Source organism: Miscanthus floridulus, chromosome 1 (genome assembly GCF_019320115.1).
Source record: "Miscanthus floridulus cultivar M001 chromosome 1, ASM1932011v1, whole genome shotgun sequence".
Taxonomy (NCBI): domain Eukaryota; kingdom Viridiplantae; phylum Streptophyta; class Magnoliopsida; order Poales; family Poaceae; genus Miscanthus; species Miscanthus floridulus.
Window position 1 is genome coordinate 185,455,713 of NC_089580.1, and position 15,252 is coordinate 185,470,964.

Below are 15,252 nucleotides of genomic sequence, written 5' to 3' on the forward strand. Positions count from 1 at the left end.
TGAGCATTTCCTCCCTCGGCCGGGGCGGGGCTCATCCATGCACGGGGACGGGATGGATGTCTTCTTCCTCTAACCGGCCTCTTGCCAGAGAATCATATCGGCGTCCATGCATATATGTGATCCGTCTCCCAGGGCCGGTGATGTTTACAGGAGAGGAGCAATTCTAGCCTGCCTCTTCCTCTGATCGTTGTCACGCCCACTGCAAGATTCTCCATCCAACCGCCAGAACCAAAAGGCCTTTTAAAGCTAGGGAGCTCCCAGCTCCCGAGTTTCCCCAAACACTTCATTCAGCCTTCAGCGATGGAGGCCTCGGCAGAGTCGTCCGCTACCGTGTCCGTCTTCGAGGTATCCAACAAGCGGCCAGACACGGCGAAGCTTGTGCTCAACAGCCCCAGCCCGCCGAGCCTGCGCGAGGAGCTCGTCGGCGTGGTCGGCAAGGCGTTCCGGCCACGCGCCACCGGCGGTGCCCGGGCGCCGCGCTGCCCGTGGATCCTCACGGCGCTGCAGTGCGTGTTCCCGGTGCTGCAGTGGGGGAGGACCTACACCCTCAAGTCCTTCAGGAGTGACGTCATGGCCGGCCTTACTCTTGCCAGCCTTGGCATCCCTCAGTAGGCGGCTCTGCCGGTCATGCCACACGTTTGCTCGCTCAATGCACGCGTCAGTTTTAGCTCTGGTTCCTCTCAAAAACTTTACACACGTCTTTACTTGTTGAGTAGTGATCTCAGCAAGAAATAAGAACCAAGCTACTTGAATTCAGGACGTCTTGAGGTGACAACTGACAAGTGTTTCTTGCACTAAATCTGTAAAGCAATGAATCCTGATGAGACAACATCAGTTACTAACTTACTATTGTCAGGAGCCAACATATATATATATAGATTTTTCCTCGAAATTTTCTGATGTGACATGTGAGTGTAGAGTTTTTTCTCGTCCTTATCTGACATGTGACTCCTTTGGATCTCGGATCTGATATTGTAGAGCATTGGATACGCCAATCTAGCCAAACTGGACCCTCAGTACGGTCTTTGTAAGTACCAATCACAAGCCTCCTCTCCATGATTGATTGTTCAGAACAATTTAGCTTGCGCCAAAGCACACGCCATGTTTCTTTCTCTAGATCACTCATTCCCTTTTTTCTTCTGAAAGACACAAGTGTCGTGCCACCGCTGATCTACGCTGTCATGGGGACATCGAGGGAGATCGGCATCGGCCCAGTCGCCGTCGTCTCGCTGCTGCTGTCGTCGATGATCCAGAAGGTCGTCGACCCGGCCGCCGACCCGGCGACCTACAGGTCGCTCGTCTTCACGGTGACTCTCCTCGCCGGGGTCTTCCAGGTCTCCTTCGGCCTCTTCAGGTACGGTCTGCCGCTTAGCAAGCACTCGTCTTTTTTAATTACACAAGTACGTGCAAAACAACATGCTCTGCTCCCACACGTCGAGACGTCTGGTCTTACGACTCTTACTTGTGTGACTGTGTCGGTTCGTCACATCCCAGGCTGGGGTTTCTCGTGGATTTCCTGTCGCACGCTGCCATCGTGGGGTTCATGGGCGGGGCGGCCATCGTGATCGGGCTGCAGCAGCTCAAGGGGCTGCTTGGACTCAGCCATTTCACCAACAGCACCGATGTTGTTTCTGTAGTCAAGGCGGTCTGCTCTGCGCTACATGACCCGGTGAGTCCGGATCGAACCATGAGCTGAGCTGGATGTTTGATTACCGAACCGAGCACACTGTAGATATCGAACCGTGGGACGACAGAGCAAAAGTGACTCCTACTTTCAGTTCGCACCATGGACAATAAAAAACGAAGCACAGCTCCTAAGTCACTTGCACATGCAGCTAAAGCAAGAAAAGTATATATGAAGTAGTACTTTTTAATTGTTTCATGGTTCCCATTAACCGATGCTTGCACTAGGAGGACCGAACCATCTCAAAAATCGATTTTCAACTGACCTGTGTCAGTCTGGATTCTATGTTAGGACTGGAGCTGCGCTTAGAGAAAGTATAACAATGCTTACTCAGCCGGCTAAATAGAGCCATGTTAGAAAAATAAAGTGATTTGGCAAAGAGAGAAAAGAAGAAAGCAAACAGCCGGCGCTTGACTCCCAGCCCGGCTGAATCCACCATGCAGCTTGCTCCCAGCCATTCTCGTTCCAGCTGCTGTGATACGTCCACGCATACATAAGTATTAAATACTTACAGTCACTGTTGCAGCCGATCTATAATATGAGTTAGCTAAATAATCAGCTGTATATGATGTGACAGCATGTTGCACCCTTCATCTGGCTAAATTATTAGCCTTACTCTTAGTCACGGTCATTGCTGGGAACAATAGTACTCCTACTAGTTTTAACTTTTCAACCTCGCACTACGGTACAGGAACCTTTTTGGGGGGATGAAGGACATGGCCACTTGCCTGCACACTGTTTAGTGTTGGATTATTGGAATCCACCCACCTTCATGTCAAACTGTCAACACCGCCATCTTGTGCTTGATGTCCGCTTCTCGCGTGGCTCATGTTCTCCGTATCATGTCCGCTTCTCATATGTGGCTCCTGTTCTCTGTGCTGTGCATGTCATCCAACCGCAGTGGCACCCGGGCAACTTCCTCATCGGATGCTCCTTCCTTATATTCATCCTCACCACACGCTTCATCGTAAGAAGATTCAATTCAGCCACTCCTCTTTTTTACTGGCTCATGATATATATAAATCAGACGGTAACTTACTAAACCCAACGATGAAAACTCAATTAATGGCAGGGGAGGAGGTACAAGAAGTTGTTCTGGCTGTCAGCGATTTCACCTCTGCTGTCGGTCATCCTGTCCACCGCTGCAGTCTACGCAACAAGGGCCGACAAGCACGGCGTCAAGATCATACAGAAGGTTCATGCAGGCTTAAACCCAAGCTCAGCCAAGCAGATACACCTGAACGGGCCGCACACCACGGAATGTGCCAAGATCGCCGTCATCTGCGCAGTCATCGCCCTTACGGTATGTACTTCCCGGCTGCAGTAAGCCGTTCATCTTGTGTTCCATGCTGAAATCTGAAATGCGGATTGCTGAAAGAGAAAGCTTGCATTGCCTCTCCTAGGAAGCTATCGCCGTTGGCCGATCTTTCGCCTCGGTAAGAGGGTACAAACTTGACGGCAACAAGGAGATGCTGGCGATGGGGTTCTCGAACGTTGCTGGATCTCTGTCCTCGTGTTATGTGGCAACAGGTGATCAATATGATTACTGAGTGATGGCTGTTGCAATCTTTCAGGAAGAAGCAAAATATCCTGACAGATGTTTTTCATTCATCAGGTTCATTCTCCAGAACAGCTGTGAACTTCAGCGCGGGCGCCAGGTCGACTGTTTCGAACATCGTCATGTCCATCACCGTGGTCATCGCCTTGGAGTTGTTCATGAAGCTCCTCTACTACACGCCCATGGCGGTGCTCGCCTCCATCATCCTATCGGCTCTTCCGGGGCTGATCGACATCAAAGAAGCTTGCAACATATGGAAAATCGACAAGATGGATTTCCTCATTTGCCTTGGCGCATTCGTTGGTGTCCTGTTTGGGTCGGTGGAGATCGGACTTGCAGTTGCAGTAAGATGCATGCTTGATACACCTCCATTTGAAAATTGTCTTTCAGCGTTTTCTGACTTGTGGGGCTGATTGCTGCAGCTTGCCATTTCCTTCGCAAAGATCATCATACAGTCGCTTCGACCTCAGGTAGAGGTTCTTGGCAGGCTCCAAGGGACAAATATCTTCTGCAGCATCAGACAATACCCTGTAGCTTGCCAAACTCCGACCGTACTACCGATACGCATGGACACATCCTTCCTCTGTTTCATCAATGCCACTTTCATCAAAGAAAGGTACTAGCAATCTCAATATATAAATATGGGTTTATAAAATGTTCAATACAAATTTTCCAACAAATGTTGTTCAATCAGGATCATAGAGTGGGTTCGGGAAGAAGTGGAGAACTCAAATGGAAAAGCGAGAGAAAGGATACAAGCAGTTGTCCTTGATATGTCAAGTGCGTGCCCCCAGAATCTCCAAGATTTTATAAAAGGAGATGCTTGCTTGACTTTTTTAGCTAATTCAATTTCATATTAGGTGGAATATACACCAATGTAGCTGTGAAACCCATGTTCAGTGCTAATTTGATACAAAAATGTGCATACCCATGTTCCTGTTTCTGCAGGTGTGGTAAACATCGACACTTCAGGACTCACGGCACTGGAAGAAATACACAAGGAGTTGGTGTCTCTTGGCATACAGGTGAAGTACTGAATTGATCAGGGTACCTTTACGTTTGGGTAAAAAAAAAAGACATATAATGCCAAATTGCCCGGTTATAATGCTGAAACAACTACCTGCAGATGGCTATAGCAAGTCCAGGATGGAAGGCAGTTCAGAAGATGAAAGTGTCGCGGGTGGTCAACAGAGTCGGAGAAGACTGGATCTTCATGACAGTAGGTGAAGGAGTGGAAGCCTGTCTAGCTGCTCATAAAGGCACAGCTCTCGAATGTTGAGCATGCGTCAATTAGTAGTATTAGTACTGCTAAGAATAATCCCATAAGCGAGGCAGCTTTGCATCCTAGTATGAAGGTGTTACCGCAAATGCTGACAAACAGAAATGCATGCTTGCACTTGATGGAGGCGAAGTACCTATGATATGACTGATTGACTGAAGTGGTCGTGGCGGGAAACAATCCTCTGTGGAAAGGACAATCCTTGAGCTTCACATGTTTGGTGCTATCTTCATGATGTGTACTTGTACTTAGTAATTAAACAAGTTTTTCTTTTACTGTTTCTTCCTAAACAAAGATGAAACCTTGACCTAATAAGAACTAAAGGAGATTAAAAAAATACAGTTGCGCGTTTGAAACCTAAGAAAAAGAAGAAAAGAAAAGTACAGGCATGCGGCCAGTCCGAAGGCGGCGGCCTCGACGTCGGACGAGGGCGCAAACTGAACCAACCGGCCGTTGCCCTCGTCCGTGCCGCCCGTGCGGGCCTTTTAGGTCATGATGAACGGCCCAACAATATATAATAGGCCAGAGTGGTGGGCTTACCATTTTTGCCAGGCCGCTCAGCCATTACACAGGCCTACTTCTTGGCCGCACCCCCAGTCTCGTCGATGACGACGAGTGCCGGGCGCCCGTGCCGCGAGTGCCGCACGTAAGGCCTCGGACGAGGTACCGACTCTCCGTCTCGCTCGAGGCCCCCGCACGTAAGGCCTCGAATGAGGTACCGATTCTCCGACTCGCTCGAGGCCCCGCACGTAAGGCCTCGGACGAGGTACCGACTCTCCGACTCGCTCGAGGCCCCGCACGTAAGGCCTCGGACGAGGTACCGACTCTCCGCCTCGCTCGAGACCCCCGCACGTAAGGCCTCGGACGAGGTACCGATTCTCCGCCTCGCTCGAGGCCCCGCCCGTAAGGCCTCGGACGAGGTACCGATTCTCCGCCTCGCTCGAGGCCCCGCACGTAAGGCCTCGGACGAGGTACCGATTCTCCGACTCGCCCGAGGCCCCGCCCGCAAGGCCTCGGACGAGGTACCGATTCTCCGCCTCGCTCGAGGCCGGCTCGACAACAACCTCGTCGCCTCTGCCCTGACCGACTTCTCTGACATGACGTCACATCCAACTAACGCGTTCAACCACTCCCGCGACGTCAGCCGAACAACGGCTCGATACAACGGAGTGGCCGACGAGACGTGAGTCACATAGACGCCATGCCGTCCGGGACAGGACGGGGCAGGGGGGTACCGGCCGCTGTGCTCGGCAACTGTGCCCACGACTAACGCTCATGCTGCACTGTGCTGCCTAACCCCTGCTCCAAGGACAGCGCGGCGTGGGGAGTCGTGTCCGGGTCCCTATAGCCTCGGAATCGACGTACAAAGACTAGCTGCTCCCTCCGAGCCTCGGCTATCCGCTTCGGGGTCTTTGTAGCCTCGGGACTCGCGCCCGCTGAGCCCCCCACAATGGTTCAGCCTCTGCACCAGCTAGGCCTCGGCTCTCTACGTTGTCAACATACAGCAACCGGCACGCCGTCTGCAGTACGCGCCATGCCCTGCGCCAAGCCGCAGGGGCTCCCAAGTCGCACAGGATCAGACGTGACCGGCGCGTCGCTCCAGTGCAGCGGGGACAAGGCCACTCCATCGACCATACCACCACAGTGACGAGCTACAGGGCTCGGACATGCCGCCTCTGCTCACGAACGTCACGTAGCAAATCCATGTACCGCCCCCGTGCCTCCCTTCGACTATAAAAGGGAGTGACCGGGGCCGCTTCTAGGAGAAAAACATGTAACACCCCGGTGTTCTGCCAGCATTTAGGCATTTCAAATCATGCATATCATGCATCATCAAGCATCCTAATCATACATGCCTAATCATGTAAATAATAACTGAAACCCTGCTTCGAAACATACGAAACATGCTCGTGAAACATGAATGTTGCATACACTTGTTTAGAGTTGTTTTTGCCCTAATTATGCTTGCTAGGTTAGTAAAACATGTTTGGCAATGATTGTAAATCATCTAGAATTATTTAGCACAATTTTTGGAGCAAAGTTTGTATTCAAATTATTGCAAAATTTTCCTTTAAAAATAATTCTCCAAAATTAGGGTTTTGAGTTAAAATTGACTTTAATTTTATAATTCAAAATCTAGATAGAATTGGACTTTGGTCATAAAAGAAAAGATGTAGAGGATTAAATTCTAAGCAACTTTTATTTTTGGGACATTTTCAAAAGATGTCATTTTCTTGCTCAAAATGATAATTGAAAACTGGTATTTGAAAATTTCTTGAAAATATAATTTGAAAAAGGGTTTTCTCATTTCGCGGGCCGTCGCCTCGCTTCTCGGCCCACGGCCGAAGCCGGCCCAGCCTGCAGCAGCGCTCGCCTCCCGCGCCAGCCCACCTCGCCTCGGCCCAGCCCAGCCCCGCGCGCGTCTGGCCTGCCGACCGCGCTGCTCCGCGACGTTCACCCGCGCCGCGTCCCGACCGCATCAGAACGCGACCACCGCGTGGTGGCCATGCGCCGGCGATGCTTGCCGCGCGGCAGCCACGGCCTGCGTCCGCTCCCACGTGCACGCCTTCTTCTGCCGACCACGCTGCGCTCCTCTCCACTCACTCCCGCCCGCTCTCTCGCTTTCCCGTGCTCGCCCCTCCTCTCGCCGCGGCAGAGCACCGCACCACCTCTGCCGCCGCCTCGCGTGAGCTCCACCGCACCTCCACCTGCTACTTCTAGTCCACAGCTCTGCCTCGTCAAGCTCCATCATTTGCGCCTACGTTTGGCTGCCGTCGTCGAGGTGAGAGGCGGTTGCGGTCGGTTTTCGTCTCCGCACCGCCGTGGCCGAGCTCGCCGGAGCTCGTGCCCGCACGGACAGCCCGGCTCTACCTTCCTATCTTCCTCCTTCCGCACGCACCGTGCCCGCCTTGCCCTTGCGCATCTTGTGCGCGCCCCCCCCCCTACCTTGCTGTGGCCGGGAGGTGCCCGCACGCGAGCATGCCGCGCCGCTGTGTCGTCCGGAGCGCCGGCGGGGCGTGAACCCTTCGCCTCGGCCGAGCTGGACCAAGTGGCCATGGGCCGAAGCCCCGAGCCAGGCCGCCTCTCCCCTTCACTCGGTCTGAGCGGGCCAAGTGTGGCCGTGGGCCAGATGGTTCCCACGGGCCGGCCCTGTAGGAGTAGGAAGATTTTGTTTTCTATTTTCTTTATTATTTAAAAAGAGAAATGATTTGGAAAATATTTGTATACTCAAATTTGCTCCAAATATATTGAAATAAGTTTTGCTAGGTTCCTTGTCACCAGATCTACATGAGAAAATTATTGCATGTCATTTTTAAGATACTTTTATGTAGAGCTTTATTTAATCCTTGATATTGCTGATAACTTGAAAATGTGTAAAAAAATCTATAGGCTTCAGAAAAATATGATTTCCAAGTTTGTTAATCTTCTTATGAAATGTACTTCCTAGGAAAAATATGTGTCATGCATGTGCTGTAGAAAAAGTATGAGGTGTAGTTCAAGTGCCTTTAATGGCTGATTTTTGTTATTTTTGCTAGAGAGCAAAGATTGTATAAAACATGCATGTGATAATTTTTGTACAGTGATTGTATGCTATGAAGATCATAGGAAAAATACTAACTCTATTGTTTGACACTTTTCACAGTACAAAGTATTTTCATGTTCATAATCATGCCATAGCTTGTTATTTTTGTGTAGGCTAATCCACTCATTCAAATACCATGAAAATCTGATGGTAGACTACTTAGGATAGTACTGTGCTATGGTAATTTTCTAAGATTTTTCTAAGCAATAAAAATAGATGTTACTATTCAAACCTATTATTAATTAGGGTTTAATCAAGTGTTGTTTTATGTGTGATTAAGAAATTAGTGAAGCTTTGGTGTATCTTTGAAGCATTTAATAAGATGTGTTGACTTAGCATATTAGTAGTAGAAGAGAATGCAGTAGATGACATGTGCTTGTAGTATATGTTCTTGGATGATGTTGACTACCTTGCATTCAAGCATATCCATTGTATTCGTCTCATCCGATGCACCGATTGCATAAGCACTTACGCACATTGCATCATACATGATCGCAAACCGAGAACCCAGTCGTCATACCCGAGGAGCCCGAGGAGCAGCTCGAGGTATAGCCGCAGGAAGTGCCCGAAGCCGACGAGGAGGACGTTGAGGAACTTCCGGAGTGCCCCGATCACCGCCCGAGCTCCTTCGAGAGAGGCAAGCCCCAGAGCATTTCTCCTAGTTTGCAATTATTAATTAAATGCTTTACTTTAATTGATGCATTACGTTCAGGAGTTGTTTGCAATCGTTGCTGCATTATACCTTGTCTACCTTTGTTATACTATATCCTTGTTACCCTAGTATCCGCAGTCGGGTCAATGCTTAGCTGGCTTAGACCGATAGAAGTCGGGTGATTTTCTGTCACCTGCGAGCTATAGGTGGTTACCTGGATCTGCTTGGATGACTATGAAGTCATGGTATAACTAAATGTTAAATGAAGTTGAGACCGGACAGAGACTTATAGAGTTTTGAACTGTAGTGCTTTCCGTCTGTGTCGATTAAGGACCAACCGTTGTTGGGCCTCGAGTCATATTGAACGCATGCCTTACATTTAGCTGGCCAGATAAAGTACCTTCCGACCGCGAAGCTGGGAGATTATTTGGGCCGAGTAGATTGCCCGCAGCGCACTGTGCCGGAGTAGGTGTGGTAGGACACGGGGCGAGATTATAAGACCAAAGTGCAGTCGGTCGGCCCCCGGGTACATGTGGTTCCTAGCAAACTCGAGATTCCTGGATAGTTGACTCGGTGATCAATACCTCACTTTAGCGGGTGAGTGAGGTTTGTGTAAGGAATAAATCACCAGCTGGTTAGGAATCGATTCGAATCGCCATCGCTCCTGGATAGTGAGCACTTGACTTGAGTGACTTCATCGTAGTAATGTTAATGGAACACTTGGACAGTTATAATGAATATGACAATATGGAAGTTGTTAATGATCATTGGTTATCATTATTGGTTTATTCACATGTTTGCTCTAGTATAGGTGCAAATCTAGTCGATAGGTTAATAACAATTAACTTGACAATAATGCTTTTGGAAAGGTTATTGAATTGCTAAAATGCTTCTTTTTGCAAATGAGTCAGCTACCCTACTATAAAGCCTTCATAATCCTTGGTGTCACTTATTTTCGGTTATGTCAGGTAAGTCTAGCTGAGTACCTTTTCGTACTCAGGGTTTTATTCCCACTTGTTGCAGATGGGCAGATGTATTACGGCTACTGTATCAACTGCCTTTATCCTGCGATGGGTGATGCTTAGGACCATGGGCATGGTCATTCCTTACATCTCGTCTGATGCTTTTGTTGGAGATGATCATTAGCTGACACAGTATTTGAACTCCGTGTGAGTGTGTGTGGTTTTGAACAAATGGCTTCCGCTACTTTTAATTGAACTCGTTTTGTAATAACTATGTTTAAACTCTGATGTATCTATGATGCGAACTTTTATGTAATATGTGATGGTGACCGCTAAACTTATTACGATCTTGGCTGGGATGTGAGTTGGTTTGAAATCCTTCGTGATTTCACGGACTACCGGGTTATACAGGCTTACGTTTGCTAAATCGTCTGCTCTAGCGGATGATTTTCTTACTTAATTTCGTATAATTGGTCGGTTCTATTACAGCTGGTATCAAAGCATGGTTTAGCGTGTTACTGTTCACAAGTGTATTTAAAACAAAAAGGCATTTGAAAAATGTGATTTCCAAACTATAAAGTGTGCCAGTGGTCATATCCTTTATGCCCAGTTAAGGACTTTAGGTGGCTTAATTAAGTACTGACTTGGGGTTCTTGCATCATAATTCTCTTTCGTCGCTCATATGGCATGCTATTGTATGAGTGCCACTTGTTTGAGTGGTAGTGTATGGATCAATTGCCTCTATGCCTCGGTAAGTGTGAGTTGTGAGAGCATGATCGGATACACCGCCGATTTAGGGTGAATGCTTATATGATGCTGGAGTAATTACATGTTCTACGCATGTTTTACAAAGGTATCTCATGTGTGGGTATTCTGTCTGTTGAGGCGATGCCGTCAATAGGACGATGGTTCGGGTAGTTACTACCGTTGTACACGTATCTGGGGATTCGTGTAGAGCGTGTAGATAAAAATTTACTGCTTTTATGCATTCATTGGGAATTGGGCTAAAATGAGTCTTCTGTAGGTACATAGCAACGCTATCATGTAGAACATATTAGCTACATATTTGAGAGATCGTTTGTATGCCACCGAATTCGTCGTTAGAAATTATTTATTTCATAAGTTTGTGAGAACGTATGGCACGTACATACATCATATTACTTGTGCATTTCATTCATGTCATGCATTCCTCCCCTTATAAATTGATTATCTCATTTTGATAAAAGTTGTATCATCTAAAATATGTTTCCACAGGGTAATAAAAGAACTTTTGCTACAGATGGCCCGCACGAAGCAAACCGCCCGTAAGTCCACCGGAGGAAGAGCACCTCGACGTCCGTTGGCCCTGAGGGAGCACCGCACCATGGACACCTTCTTGAGCGAGTTTGGCATGACGACCTTGCTTTGGAGAGTGCTCCATGATGTGGGGTACCTAGAGGGTCAAGAGCCAGTGTACTCTTGGAATGAGAGCCAGTTAGCAGAGGATGGACTTGTAGTGGTAGAGATCATGGTTCCTACTCTCGGTGATGCTCCAGATTGGGATGGTTGGCACTTAGAGTTTGAGGGTCGCACTCCTGCTGAGGGTGCACAGGGAGCAGCCTTCCGTGTCATTAGGGATATCATGAGCAGATTTCCCAGTGAGCTTGCAGCAGCTCTAGCTGGCACCTTTCCTAGGGATGATCCTCGTGATGCCATTTGGGTTCAGCCTCAGGGAAGTGCCTTGGTCAGAGGTCCAGCTGAGGGACAGGCTAGCGACAATCAGGCTATGAGTGCTATGTTTGCCGCCATCAGAGCGTATGAGGGTCTTGAGAGTACCTACTGGACTTTGACTGGCTTACGTGGTCATGATAAGCTCAAGGGGAGAAAGCAGAAGAAGAGACATGCACGTGCTATAGCTAGTTTGCAGGAGCAGTTGGCTGATATGAACTTACAGCGAGACCAGGCGATTGAGAGAGGTGATAGAGCTATGCAGCGGGTGCATATGTTGACTCAAGCCAACAACAATGCAGACCGCATGATTGGACAGTTGGCTTAGGAAAGGAATGAAGCCTGGGATGAGAGGGACCTTCTGCTGTAGAGGGTCGATGAGCTAGAGGAGTACAACGGCAACCTGCACGAGGAGTTTCATGCGCTCTACAATGGGGTTGGCCCATATGCTCCACTAGACACCGCTGGCATGGACATCGACGACGACAACGAGGACGAGCCTATAGTTTCACCTAGGGGCGATGGTGACGTCTCCGATCCCGATGATGGCCCCAAGGAGTAGGCTAGTTGCCTTGTGCTAGTATCTAGGTCCTATCGCGATGACCTTTCTTTTGTTGGCATGTAACCTAATGTGTTTTGCTTCGAAATTATGAGACTTGGCATGTGGTTGGAACTTGATGTTTGCTGGCAATTTTGTTGGAATGCGATATCTGAACACATAAAAGTCTAGTGTATGTATGCTGGCAATTTGGTTGTATGGACGCGATGTTTGCTGTTGAAGTATTTTGATTAAGTGATGTTGTTTTAATTGGGATGCGATTGTTGTGCCTCTGTTTTATTGTATGAATTTATTCTCTCCAGTAAATTCAGTACGGCATAATTTTTCCTTCACTCACAATTATTATAGCTTCACTCAATCATTACTTATTGCTGAAATATGCAGATGACAAACAGTCGTCGTACCATGTATGAGGCCGCTGAGACCGGTGCTAGCGGTGCGGGGACCGGTGGTGGTGGTGGAAACCACAGCAACAACAATGAGCCTCCCCATGAACCGCATTTACCACCTCCTCCCCCGTTTACCCCAGAGATGTTCCTCGCATAGTTGCTCGGGAGTCAGCGCAATGTGGAACAATCCTAGAAGAACATGGAGGATTTTCTGCGTACCATCGCCAACAACGTTCAATGCGGTAACAATCAGGGTGGTGGCATTGGAGCGAACCAATATAGCAGCTTCAAAGATTTTATGGACACCAGGCCGCCAATATTCAAGGAAGCAACAGAGCCACTTGATGCTGAAGAATGGATCAACACTATGGAAGATAAATTCCGTGTGTTGAGGATGACTGAGGTATTGAAAACAGAGTATGCTGCACATCAGTTGCAAGGACCAGCGGGAATGTGGTGGAAGCACCATCACACCACCTTCCCTCCAAATGCTTAGATTTCGTGGAGAGAGTTCGCTAAGGCCTTCCATGGAGTTTATATTCCACCCGGGCTAACCAAGATGAAGTTGGGAGAGTTCTTGGCGCTGAATCAGGGCACCAAGACCGTGACGCAATATTTGCATGCCTTCAACAACTTGTGTCGGTATGCTCCCGACATGGTTGACACCGATGCTAAGAGAATAGCTAGTTTCAAGAGGGGACTCAATCCAAAAATGATGAAGCATGTGGGTACCAACAACCGTGTTAGATTCAATGACTTCATCAGCGACTGTCTGAAGCAGGAAAAGAACAACAACGCCAGCACCGTAGCCAAGACTCGCAAGAGAGCACTAGAGGGTGGTCCATCCCAATCAATTGCACCTGCGGGAGGTCGTCCTTCATATCGCCCATCGGCACCTGGCGCTAGGTTCAGGCCACCTTAGCAGAGAAGTCAGAATTTCTATGGACCCTAGAAGCCTTACAAGATGGCAGTACAGTCTAACAAGGCAGCCGCAACCATGGTACAAGGCAGTTCCAAGGGAGCTGTGGGATCTACTAGGATAGTGAGGGGACCCTGCTATAACTGTGATCAACCCAGCCACTTCTCGAGGTTTTGTCCTTATCCGCCCAAGAAGAAGAAGCAGACTTATAGTGCTAGGGTGCATAGTACAACTATGGATGAAATTCCTGAGAGAGAGCCCGTAACCGCTGGTAAGTTTCCTATCAACGAAAACCCTGCAGTTGTTCTATTTGATTCTGGATCATCGCATTCTTTTATGAGTCAAGCATTTGCACAGAAACATGAACAACTATGCATAGAATTGGGGTATGGTTACCGTATAAGTTCAGCAGGGGCTGATGTTTTGACCAACCGGATGGTTCGAGGGGCAACCCTTGAATTAGGTAGCAGGAAGTTCTGAGTGAACTTGATAGTTATGCCTGGACTAGTTTTGGATGTTATTATAGGGATGAATTGGATGAAGGATTGGGGAGCAGTCATAGATACTGGAAGTCGAGTACTTACCCTTAAGGATCCCCTAGGTGAGGGTACTTTCTAAGTACTATTGCCTCGGAGAATAGACCTTATAAGTGTTACATGTGCTACGGCAGTCATTCCTATTCATCAGATTCCGGTAGTGTGTGAATTTCCAGATGTATTCCCGGATGAGCTACCTGGTCTTCCGCCGAATAGGGATATTGAGTTTGGAATTGAGTTAATCCCCAGAATAGCTCCAATTTCAAGGAGACCCTATCAGATGCCTCCAGATGAATTAGCTGAGCTAAAGAAGCAACTAGAAGATTTATCAAAAAAGGGGTTTATCCGGCCAAGCAAGTCTGAATGGGGATGTCCCGCCTTGTTTGTGAAGAAGAAGAAAGAGGGCACGTTGAGAATGTGCGTAGATTACAGGCCACTTAACGCTGTAACCATCAAGAATAAGTATCCCTTGCCCCATATTGATGTTCTGTTTGACCAGTTAGCCAAGGCTAAGGTGTTCTCAAAAATAGATTTGAGATCCGGTTATCATCAGATCAAGATTAGGCCACAAGATATACCGAAAACTGTATTTTCCACCAGATATGGGTTGTATGAGTATCTTGTCATGTCCTTTGGCTTGACAAATGCTCCTGCATACTTTATGTTTCTGATGAATACAGTTTTCATGCCAGAATTGGATAAGTTCGTGGTCATATTCATTGATGACATTCTGGTGTACTCCGAGAACGAGAAGGATCATGAAGAGCATCTGAGAATTGTCTTGACCAGACTTAGAGATCATCAACTGTATGCTAAGTTTAGCAAATGCGAATTCTGGTTGAAGAAAGTTCCTTTCCTTGGTCACATTCTGTCAGAAAATGGAGTTTCAGTCGATCCAAGTAAGGTGCAAGAGGTTATGGATTGGAAAGCACCGACCACAGTTCCTGATATTAGAAGTTTCTTAGGACTAGCCGATTACTACCGTCGCTTTATACCAGACTTCTCGAAGATTGCCAAACCGATGACAAGTCTGCTACAAAAGGATCACAAGTTTGTGTGGACAGAGGAGTGTGAAGCAGCTTTTTACACTTTGCGGAAACTGTTGACCACTGCTCCTGTTCTAGCACAACCAGATATCGAGAAACCATTTGATGTGTTTTGCGACGCATCAAAAACTAGATTGGGTTGTGTTCTTATGCAAGAAAGGAGAGTCATTGCTTATGCCTCACGTCAATTGAGAAAGCACGAGGTCAACTATCCAACACATGATCTTGAACTTGCTGCAGTTGTGCATGCCCTAAAAATTTAGAGACATTATCTACTTGGTAATGTGTGCAACATTTTCACGGACCACAAGAGTCTCAAGTACATCTTCACCCAACCCGAGCTAAACATGAGACATCGCAGATGGTTGGAATTGATCA

General features: G+C 47.9%; 1 pseudogene; it reads left to right on the forward strand.

Moving 5' to 3' along the window:
* Positions 1-265: 265 nt before the first annotated feature.
* LOC136550871 (low affinity sulfate transporter 3-like) lies at positions 266-4,838 on the forward strand (annotated as a pseudogene).
* The last annotated feature ends 10,414 nt before the right edge of the window (positions 4,839-15,252 follow it).